The sequence below is a fragment of the Carlito syrichta genome, unplaced genomic scaffold (genome assembly GCF_000164805.1).
Source record: "Carlito syrichta isolate Samal-C Ts95f unplaced genomic scaffold, Tarsius_syrichta-2.0.1 Scaffold301778, whole genome shotgun sequence".
Taxonomy (NCBI): Eukaryota; Metazoa; Chordata; class Mammalia; order Primates; family Tarsiidae; genus Carlito; species Carlito syrichta.
The window spans coordinates 136,665-147,622 of NW_007245874.1; the positions used below are offsets into that span (position 1 = coordinate 136,665).

At 35.0% G+C, this 10,958-nt stretch overlaps 1 long non-coding RNA gene across 1 annotated transcript; it reads left to right on the forward strand.

The window, feature by feature from the left end:
- The first annotated feature begins 3,912 nt into the window (after nucleotides 1-3,912).
- LOC103257503 lies at nucleotides 3,913-10,620 on the forward strand. Its single transcript, XR_504131.1, has 2 exons — nucleotides 3,913-4,025; nucleotides 8,542-10,620. It is a non-coding gene; the product is annotated as an uncharacterized LOC103257503 (long non-coding RNA).
- The last annotated feature ends 338 nt before the right edge of the window (nucleotides 10,621-10,958 follow it).

Consider the following 10,958-nt stretch of genomic DNA (forward strand, 5'->3'; position numbering starts at 1 on the left):
CACCTCTAAGTTGTTGTTAGTGAAGGCATTGTCGAAGATGAGTTGGTTGAGAAATTGAAGTTTTGCTTTCAGAATTTCTATCCTATTCCATCGGTCTGTAATCCTGTTCTTGTATCAATACCAGGCTGTTTTGATAATGATAGGCTTATAGTAAAGTTAGTCTGGAAGTGTTATATCTCCTACTTTGTTTCTTTTGTAGAGGATTGTTTTGGATACTCTTGGTTGTTTATGTTTCCACATGAATTTCTGTATTGTTGTTTCCAAGTCTGAGAAGAATGATGCTAGTAATTTTATGGCTATTGTGTTAAATCTGTAGATTGCAGTGGGTAGGATGGACATCTTAATAATGTTTATTCTTCCAATCCATGAGCATGGAATCATTTTCAATTTGTCTGTGTCGTCTTCAATTTCTTTGAGCAGTGTTTTGTAGTTTTTGTTGTAAAGGTCTTTGACTTCTCTAGTTAGGAAGATGCCAAGGTATTTCTTTTCGTTCTTTCTTTCTTTTTTTTTTTTTGCTATTGTGAATGGGACTGTGATTTTTATTTAGGTTTTTGTATGTTTATTATTGATTTAAATGAAACTGTCTTTTGCACATTTATTTTATGCCCTGAGACTTTGCCAAAATCCTTTATCAGTGCAAGGAGGTTTTTGACAGATTCTTTTGGGTTTTCAGGTATAGGATCATGTCATCTGCAAAGAGGGAGATAACTTAACTTCCTCTTTTACTATTTGAATACCCCTGATTTCATTATCTTGTTTGCTCTAACTAAAACTTCTAACACTATGTTGAACAGGAGAGGTGAGCAGCCTTGTCTTGTACTGATTTTTGGGGGAAATGACTCCAATTTCTGTATGTTTAGCAATATGTTGACTGTGGATTTATTGTAGATAGATGACTCTTACAATTTTGAGTATGTTCCATCTATGCCTAGATGTTCAAGGGTTTTTATAGAGAAGGGATGTTGGATTTTTTTTTTTTTTTGAGTTGGAGTCTCACTCTGTCGCCCAGACTGGAGTGCAGTGGCTGCTCCCGGCCACCGCAGCTTCGACCTGCTGGTCTCCGGCGATCCTTCCGCCTCAGCCTTCCAAGTAGCCGGAATTACAGGTGCGCGCTACCACACCCGGCTCATTTTTGATTTATTGTAGAGATGAAGTCTTGCCAAGTTGCCCAGGCAGGTCTCGAATAGTTGATTTTCTAACTGCATGTGTAGAATTACTCTTAGATGTAATTGTGTATAATTTGGGAATTTATTTTTTGTGATTGCTGATTGTTACCATTTGGTTATTTTGTTCCTCATATACTCTTCTATTACTAATGATTTTCTTATTCTCTAGGAATAAGAACATTTGATGGTAGTTGGACCTTAATATCCTTTACCCATTGTAAAAAGTTCTCTTAAAAATGTTGAGACCAGTGAATTAATTGCATACATTCTTTTCTTTTAATTCAGTCTGTTCTTTTTGCTCTATTCTATTCTAGACCATTTTGTTCTGTTCTAATCTAGTCATAAGTACCAGGATATTATATGAGAAGTTTAAGCCAAGATTCTAAGATAATAAATGTCAGAAACAAACTTACTTGTGCGACAGGAATTTTTTAAAAGTTTCAAAAGCCAGTTAAAATCCTCGCCTAATTCATACAAATGAAAAGCATTGTTCACAATAGCAAGAACCTGGAACCAACCATGCTGTCCATCAAAAGAGGATTGGATTTAAAAAATGTGGTACACATACACGATGGAATACTACACAGCTATAAAAAAGAACAAAATCATGAATTTCGCAGCAATCTGGATAGAACTAGAGTCTATAATACTAAGTGATCTCTCACAGAAACAAAGATCTGAGTATCACATGTTCTCACTCATAAGTGGACTTTGAACATCTATCGTAATACTATAAGTAAAGGATTGACAGTGGTGGGAATCTATGGGGGGAACAGGGAGGGCAAGGGTGGTGGGATTAACGGTAGTCAATATCTGTCTGGGGACAGGGGGACACCCCTTATCAACAAGGGTGCCTGAACGATGCATATTTGTATACCTAACCCTTAACTGTACCCCACAATTTTAAAATAAAAAATATGTTAAAAAAAGAGAAAAGGTCAAATTGCCTGCAGTTGAGAAAGTATTTATGAAGAAGATTTTTCTTTTTCAAAGATCTTTAACATTGGGAAAGGTGTAGAAATGCTTCTTTCTTTACCTTAAATCAAGGGAAGAGAGCTTCACCAAGACACTTGGAGAGCTTGAAGTTAAGGGATATTGGGGATGAAATCTATTTCCTATCTGAGATCTAAAGAACTCAGTGGTGACAGATGAGCCAGATGAAAGAAGTCTTTATACATTTCTGCTTTTTTCAAGAAGTTTATGGGAACAAATGTTTCATGAGTGTTTCATATGAACCAAATGTGACCAACCCTTATTTGGAAGCATGATGGGACCTCAGCATGCAGAGGTTGGAAATGTATCAACAAATTTTTAGGGACTGTGGCTGTTGTAAGGAAACCAGAGATTCATGTTCCGTGAATGGGTGGGAAGTCTCCAGCCACAAGTCTTAGCAAGAAGTCTCTGAAGAACCCATGAAGGTGCTCCCAGGAAAAAAGCCAGCTCTAAATGTCAGGTCTAGTAAGTGCCATAGGCGTCCCGCAATGGTGCTGGTCAAGGGAGAACTTTGCTACTCCTCAGGCTTTTTCTCTCTCCTGCTCCAGCTTAGGGGTCCAAAGTGGCCAATTGAAGGAGAGCAAACAAGAAATGAAAGAAACATCAACCACACCCTACATACATCATTCCTGGTTCCTATACCAAACCCAAGACGGAAAATAAATCTTACCTTTGCTTAGTGATTATGTGTGTTAAATGTGACCAGACCTTCTAATATCTGATTTGAGACTGGCAACTTAATGTGATCACAAAATTGATTATTATTATTATTATTTAAAAATGATCAGAAAAGTGATGGAACTGCCTAACATTTTAATTCCAGCACAGAAAATAAGTTTCCTCTCACTAAATATATTTTAAAGAGACAGCAGGAGACAAAATAAATTTGCTCTGTAATAGTACCTATCAAGTTCTGTATGTTCACTAATTATATACCCTCATAAAAATTTGCTGCATCTGAGTTAACACTCAGTCCTACAAAGAATTATCTCAAAGTATATTGGTGCAAAGTTTAATTGTTAGAATATGTTCAATCAAATTTCAGACAGAAAGAACATTCCATTATTTATGAATATTCTCTGAAATATTAAGATACTTTGAGTAATTATCTCAAAACATTGATTTCTGTTTATTTTGTTTACTTTCTAAAACACTTTTATCTGTACATATTGCTTTATATTTCTATTCCTCATACGTTCTCTGCAACCTTTCCAGAAATGTTAAGACATGTTCTATGCTAATATTTTTCTTTAAGGTTTGTATGGAAGGTGAGTGATATCAAAATTATAAATTCCATTAGTTTGTTTTGATACATATGTCTTATCTTAAACATTACTATTCTTTTATACACATTGGCTTTAAATTTATAGCACTAAACAATGTGTGGTAAAAGACATTGATCATTAAAGGATTTGCTTAAGAAATTTGTTTCAATTAAAAATATTTAGGGAAATCATGTATAATTTTTACATGCCATTTAATAAATGTTTAAACATGCTACATCTGTTTCATTTTTGTATTCTTGGATTAAATTGCAACTTCAAAAATTATATACAGAAGATGACTTGTTATACTTTACAGATCCGCAGGTTAAAAAAAAATGTTTGGTCTCTTTTGAGAAATGTGTGACAAAATTCATTGTAAAATTCAATCTTCAGCACTTTATAAATTGATTGTCTCCTAACCTTATTAGGTTTTTGAAAAGCTTATTTTTGTTTTGTTTTCTTGGTTTTGTTTGTTTGTTTTTAGGTGAAACTGACCTTCATAAGAACTCAGAAGACTTAGTAAATGCTGAAGAAAAACATGCTGATACACATCCATAGGCCTGAAACACCTTAAAGGCTTCCGTCATTTTAAACATGAGAGGTAATTCTATTTTCTAGACAAAAAAACGAATTTATAAAATGAATGATTTGTAGAATAGAGGCAAAGTTATCTAATAAAAATGTACCACTGGACTCTTTTTAAAAATCTCTATCATCAGGCTTTTCAGGCAAAATTTTAACAGATTAACTTTAAATATTTAAAGAGTTCTTAATTTGCTCAATAAAAATTATACTTACCAAGACTAAAATTTTAGACCTTTAAAAATAATAAGCTATAGTTCATTGGGGTGTTTCATTCTCATTTCCTTTTCTTCTTCATGTAGGAAATATGAATGTTTTCGACTGATTTCCTCTTTTATTTCATGGAGGAAATATGAATGTTTATAGCCATTGTTAAAAACAAAGTATATATAAATTATGAAGTAAATATCTTGTTCACTATAATCTGTGGACATGCACATTAGTGGTTCTCTTTTCAACAAAATCAGCTTCTAGAGCTCATCTTCAATCTACCAGATTATTAACTTTGGAAGTGATGCCTTGGAAATCTGAGTTTTTGATAAGTCCATCTATTGATATTTCTGTCCACTAAAATTGAGAACCAATGCCTTGGACCTACAGAGGAGGTATGGGCAGATGAAAAGGAGGGATGTGCATTTACAGTGAATGTCTTAATGGCTCCTAAAATAAAATTTTAAAAATTTCAAGCATTTTAATGAGTCCTGCTGTTGGGGCAGTGGGAATAGGAAGGAAAAAGAAAATGCTGAGGGTACCATACCAAACCTTTGGGATGTTATCACTAGCTCCATAGATGTTGCTTCATATTTGAAAGAGTTTAAATGTAATTCACTTTCAAAAGAATTCCTTCCTCAGTATTCTTGAGTTACCAAGACATTTCGTTTTGACTGTTTTTATTCATAGTAATAGTTTCATTAATAACAACTATGAAGTAGGACCCCCCAAAATTCAGAATTCATTTATTTAAAAATGTGTATTTCTTCTTACATGTTTAAACGTCAGTCAGCTTTAAAGTACTCTCTTTGAAGCAGTACACCTATCAAGATGTTCTTTCCACTGCTCAAAACAGTTTTTTTTTTTTTTTGGTTAGAAAGGATTTTTAATATATTAAGCAATAATTTATTCACATTTTGAACTCATCAATGTTGATGCCTTTTAGTGCTTCTGTCGTCTTTTGTTTCACCTCTTCCACATCGGCAACATTTCCCTTTGAGGACTTTTTTTCATCCAAGGAAACAAAAAAGAAAAGTTACTGAGGGTGAGATCAGGTGAATAGGGAGGGTGGGGCATGGGGGGTCATGCTATTTTTGGTCAAAAATTGATGAACTCTCAGTGTGGTGAGAGCAGTTGTGTTCATTAATCATTCATCATGAAATGCACAAAGTAAGTGAAAGAATCTAAAAAAAAAAAAATCACTGAAGTCGAACACAGCCTCTCACAAAAATGCTAGCTGGCCCACAGATGGGTTCCTAGAATACTTACCTAGCAGGGAAAGCCTATACTACAAGGCGTTCACTCTCTAAAAAATAATTCTGGTTTTTTGGGGGTGGTCTCCCCTTGTATAAAGTGTCAGGCATGAACATCTTATATATATTTTCTCACTTAGTCTTCTCAATATTTTTGAAGTTAGTGGTTATGGTTTCTATTTTGTACATAAATTTTGGAAGAAAATCAAGTTTAAAGTGACTATTCAGCAACTAAAACCCATCTCTATATTTAATAATTATAATATTTTTTGTCATATTAGTTACAACAATTCTCCCTACCCTTCATCCAAACTATAAATTTATTACATTAAGAGTCCATGGTCATTTTAGAAGAGTCCTTGGGTCCTGATAATATATGATGAAGCCCCTGAAGTAGATTTTACAGAAAATGAATTCAGTGGAATATTTGTAGATGTTTTAAGTAATAAAGGATTTTATTGGCAAATGTATGTCACTAGAAAACTGACTAAAGCAAAATTAAACAAGACATCTTCCCTACTAGACATCTCCAAGCCAGCAGGTACTATAGAGGACAGAACAAAACAAAACAAATCTCCCCCTTAACAACAACAAACCTTTAAGATTGGCATTTCCTAGACACTAACGATGCAGATCTAGAACATTTAAGAACATTTAAGAACATTTCCCCCAAAATTGGGTATAGGAGACACAGGCTACCAATACATCTATAAAAATTACTACGCAATGTATGAAAATTGTGTGTGTGTGTGTGTGTGTGTGTGTGTGTGTGTGTGTGTAGTGTATGCATAGACACATATCTGATTCTGGTATTTCATCAGTAAAAGGTTCTGATGAGATTCAGTTAAATATCTTTTTCCTTTATTCAATTAGAAAGACCCTGAAGCTGCAAAGTTTGCTACCCACTCAAACTAAACATAATATTCAAACCCTAGCAGAGAGATGATTTTTTTTTTCTGTGACGATCAGCTAAATCTTTTAGCTTTTGTCTCGGTTTGAGAAAGCCCTGACTTTAGTGTACAATCTTCCAAGAAACATGGCCTTGGGTAGGTGAAATTCACATGCCTTCCAGAAACAGGCAGGTTCTTTAATTGAGGGAAGCAGGAAAGGTCTAAAAACAACAAGAGTGGTAATTATGGGCGACTGTGACTCAGGTGTGGTATTTGGGAGACAACAGGTAGTGGTCAGTCTTCGAAATAAAGAGAACACAAAACATCTGACCTGAAGACTGAGGTCAGCCACTCTGGCTCTGGCAGATTTTGTCCATCAAAGAATGAGTGCCCACTGTTGCCATGTGTTCCTAGTAGTTAAGAAAGGTTTCTTAAATGTAAGATCTTTTGATTTTTCATGTTGACTCAGAGTGTTTTCAAAACACTATGTGGACCAAAGTACAACTGAGAGTCATATTGGCTTGCAAACTCTGTGTTGTAACTTCCACATCCCCTTCTTTGTGGCTGATGGTTAATTCCTTTGCTAGCTGTCATCATGGATGTCAAGTGTTGATGTCAAGGTAGCCTGGCCAGATCTCTGAAGGCCATTGCCTGCTTTGTTCTCAATGTTGTAGGTCCCACTGAGACACTAACCTGAGAAATATTGAGCTCTAATTAATTTTTGACAGTTTGGGACATCATAAATCAATGTGCAACACTTAGGATAAGAAACAAGCCTTTGTAATTGTAATTTATGTTCTTCCCAATTAATTTTTTTTGAAGCAGTGTCTATTTTGTTATTTTAAATTCTTCATCATACTTATTTTACTGCTGATAATCTATGTAACAATTAAAATGCATATTATCTACAAAAAAAAAAGAAACAAGCCTTTGGAATCTACTTTCCACACTGTTGTATAATTTTACCATCATTTCTAGGAGATTGCAGTTCACAAAAGAGTTTTGTTTTGCTTACATTTTTGTTTTATGTTTTTGTTAATTAAAGTAAATAAGGTTTGGGTTGGATGAACAATGCCAGGCTGCTTTATTATTTAAAAGCTAAAGGAATATTATTTATCATATTATATTCCTTGAAAGATATGTTAGAGATTTCTGGCTTTTTAAAAGCAAACCAGTAGCAGATCTGTTACTCACTGGAAGGAAAGTGTTCCCTATCCTATCAATGCCAGCTCTTTAATTCTGAATGTATTGTCCAACAAGAGGCTCAAAACTGATCTTTTGTGGTCTTTATTTAGTCTGTCGATTTTCTTTGACTTCCATACTGATATAAAATATATTTTTGAATATTTTTGAATAAAGGCAGGGTTTGTGTCCTTTAGTTTGCTATAGCCATGTGATTCTAGTTGTGTTACACTCACACAGGCACACTTAACTTATACACTACCTGCCAAACCCATGTGGCTATCTGATCTAAAGAGCCAAGGTTTAGGCAAAGTGAGGACCAAAGGGAGGCCCAAACTTCACCTGTATGATGACCACTTATGTACCTAATCCTGAATTGTACCCCACATCTTTAAAATAAAAAAAATTTAAAGAATAAAAAAGAACCAAGGTTCTTACTGGGCTTAAAGTAACACACACACACACACACACACACACACACACACACACACACACACGAAGAGAGATAAAGAACAGAAATAAGAAGAGAAATTGCAATGGATATAAAACCACTATTATATACTGAGAAATCCCTTATTTTTGACAAGGTATCTAAAGTCCAATGTGAAATTTCCCCATAATAATTAATGCCTGAATATGACTACATTGGGATCATTTTTCTTTTTCTTTTTTTATTTATTTTCAAACTCACAAATAAAATCAAGTACATGCTCTGAAACTGTGGAATGGCTAAATTAAGATAACTAACATGTATCATCTCATGTGCTTTTACTGTGGTGAGAATATTTAAAATATACTCTCTTAGCAGCAATTTTTAAGAATATAATACATTGTGATTAAGTACAGTCACCATGTTGGACAATAGCTCTCTTGAACTTACTCCTTTGATCTAACTGAAATTTTTAATTGTTTGCCTGACAACTGACTAACCACTTCTTACTTCCTCCTTACTTCCTCCTACCCCTTCTTCTCTGATCATTTCATTTGGATTTTATTTCAGAATAATGAAAACAGCATGAAAACATCCTAAATCCTCAATTTTCCAGGAAGCTATATCCCTCTTTCAACATACAATTGGATCAGGCCTTTTTTAATGAACTCAAGGAATTAAGGAGAACCTAAATTTTGAGCTAAACTCTGGCTAAATAAATACACTTAAGTTGCTATCAGAGTTTTTGATCAGTGCTTCTGATGCTATTTTTCCTTGACAATTTGGCCTTATTCAATCAAGCCAGAGAAATTTTTAAGACAAAATTTGGACAGTTTTAAATTCTCCTCATTTTTAACCCAGTCATAGTGACTGTGCAACGTGTGTGCAGAAGATGAAGCATTTTAACATTTACTTTGTTGTGCTGTCTCACACAGAGTACACATTTTTAAAGGTCTTAAATCAAAGGAAAGCAAAAACAAAATTATGGGAAAATTTTCTTGCAGTGCTGGGGAACATGCTGTTTAGATCGTCCTTATTTTAAATGCACAGGAATAAAATGAGAGGTGGGGCTGGCCAGAAACTGTAGTCGAAGTTCTATGGCAACAATGGCAAACCACAGCCTCAGCTGAATGATCTGATGAGCACCTCATTGTAGCTCTCATACTGGGAAATGGCAGTGAAACCTTTCCTGAACTCAGTGAACCAGCCTGCATCCTTCTCTGTGGTTTCAAAGCATCACCTCGACGGGTGTGGTCACAATGCAAGTCACATGGTATCTACAGTCAACAATAACATGACCGTCAGACTTCGTGATTGGTAGAAACGGACAATAGAATGGAAAATAGAATTTGCCTTCTGGGGTGTTTATCCCACCAGAATGTAACAACAAAATGCATCACAAGCCAAGAGATAAGAGACAAGATGTGTGTATGTTTGTGTGCGTGCGTGTGTGTGTGTGTATGTGTGTTCAAAAATGTTGATGAAAATGGAAGCTCACACTTTTCTGTACAGATAACATTATTTGACGTGACTTTTAAATTTACGCCACAGAAACAAACTGCAGCCCTTGGAGGCCCTACCACCTTGTTATGTTTTGCCTGAGCATGTGCAAAGCCTTTCCTTTGCTCCAAACTAAAGAACTACCTTTATTTGTTGTTAGCGACAAGAAAGGTCAAGTACAATTAGTTGTTGTAACTTTTCATTGTACAAACATTGCAATGATCATGAGCTTCAGTGAATTTATCTTTATGAAAGGTAGAAATTGGATGGAAGGAATTAAGAGAAGCCATCAATTAAACGACATGAAAGAGCGTCCATCTTCCTAACAAGTTTTCTGTTGCACCTGCTTCTTAATTGGGATTCTTGAGGCTAAGCAATATTTTAGAAATTGATACAATCAGAAGTTTTTAAGCCTAAGTGGTGAGATTTCATAACTCACAACCTAGCTCTCTTTTAATGTGTAAGCCATATTCTATATGCATATTTAGTATGCATCATTGTAATTTAAGATATATTTGTGTGTAGACTGTATAAAATGCTTTTAAATGTTCTGTGAATAAAGTCTTTAGCTTTAGTTTCACCTGAATCTCATATAAAACACAGCTAGATAATTAAATTGTATCATAGACATTACAATGCAATTGATATTTTAAATGTAAGTAGTAAAGACTGACCTATAATAATGCACTGGGGGAACATTTATAGATGTGTACATCATGGTGACTTTTTGTCCTTTCATAATGGACTTTTTATTTCTATTTATAGAGAAACTGTAGCTATTGCCTTTAGTGTCTTTTTAAAACAAGCGAATTATAAGCTAGAAAATATTGTGCATTTAAAATAGAATCTGACTATCTGGGAAGTCTAATTACTATTGTTCTTATTTGAGCCAGTTGTCGTTCAGCAAAGCTATAGACTCTCTCAAGGGAGAAGTAAACTGAAACACTGCTTCCCCAGTGTCATGGGAAACATATCCACTTTATTCCTAGTAATACTTTAAGATCTGTAGACCTTGTTACTAAAGAAATAGAGGAATATAAATAATTCATCAATTTCTGTATATGGGCTTTAACCTAATTTTCTGGGTTCTGTGACTTACAAAGCACTGTGACCAAGCTTCCAGAGAAGTAAAGATGTTTCACTTCTTCAGATAAGTTGTCACACTGCTTGATGTGACTTATTTTGCTAATCTCTCTCCCTCTTTCCCTCTATCTCCTACATCCCTCACTTCTCTCTTTTTTCTTTTCTTTTTTGTTTCTTTCCTTCCTTCCTTCCTTCCTTCCTTCCTTCCTTCCTTTCTCTCTCTCTCTCTCTCTCTCTCTCTCTCTCTCTCTATCTCTTTCTCTCTCTCTCTCTCTCTCTCTTTCTTTCTTTTGGAATCTCACTCCATCACCCAGGTTGGAGTGCAGTGGCAGGATTCATCTTACCACAGCATTGGCCTCCTGGGCTCAGGGGATCCTTCCATCCCAGCCTCCCAAATAGCTGGG